This window comes from Penaeus monodon, chromosome 33 (assembly GCF_015228065.2).
Source record: "Penaeus monodon isolate SGIC_2016 chromosome 33, NSTDA_Pmon_1, whole genome shotgun sequence".
NCBI lineage: Eukaryota > Metazoa > Arthropoda > Malacostraca > Decapoda > Penaeidae > Penaeus > Penaeus monodon.
Window position 1 is genome coordinate 18,220,945 of NC_051418.1, and position 674 is coordinate 18,221,618.

General features: G+C 39.9%; 1 protein-coding gene across 1 annotated transcript in view; it reads left to right on the forward strand.

The window, feature by feature from the left end:
• LOC119594288 (nephrin-like) overlaps nt 1–674 on the forward strand; it is a gene marked incomplete in the record, with an annotated part of 56,014 nt that overhangs the window by 11,090 nt on the left and 44,250 nt on the right.

The following is a 674-nucleotide window of genomic DNA, read 5'->3' on the forward strand; positions in this document are numbered from 1 at the left end:
TATACAGGTAATTTATTTGCCTCCAAGTGTGTCTATATCAATACTTAACATAATCAATCACATAATCAATCCATATCGTTATTCTCACTTACCTGAGAAAAAAGAAATACCAAGCGCCAGGCCTTCCTTCCATTTTCCAGACGGCGAGGCGCCCACCATGCAAATACTTCAGCAACAACGCTACAACTTTAAATAAACTATTGTCGTCGGTCTGTTTGTACGCTTATATGTACGTAATACAGGGTAAAGATTGTTATTGCTATTGGGAAAGACCAAGGGGAGGTGAGACGGAAGGAGAAGGCAAAGAGGAGGCAGAAGGAAAAAAGATATTATTTTAACACTATTTTCCATTAGATTTTGTTATCCTCTTTCTCTACCACAAAATCCTTAATGATGATGACCCAAGCCGAAAAAAAAGCGAAAACTCGTCGTTGCCATTTGACAAATATAAGCAGCAAATGAACTGAACCCGATAAGTGGTTTTGACAAGATCCAATCCCAATCTGCCGCCGCCACAAAACAAATTCGGATTTCGGAATAGGCGCCAGAAGCCTTGATCACGTCAACAGGGGCGCTCCTAATGTAAAAGCCTAAAAATCTAAAAGACTTTCTCCCATCCCTCTCTTAGTCATTTATCCCTTGTTTCTTACTCTTTGTGATTCTTTCGCTCTCAT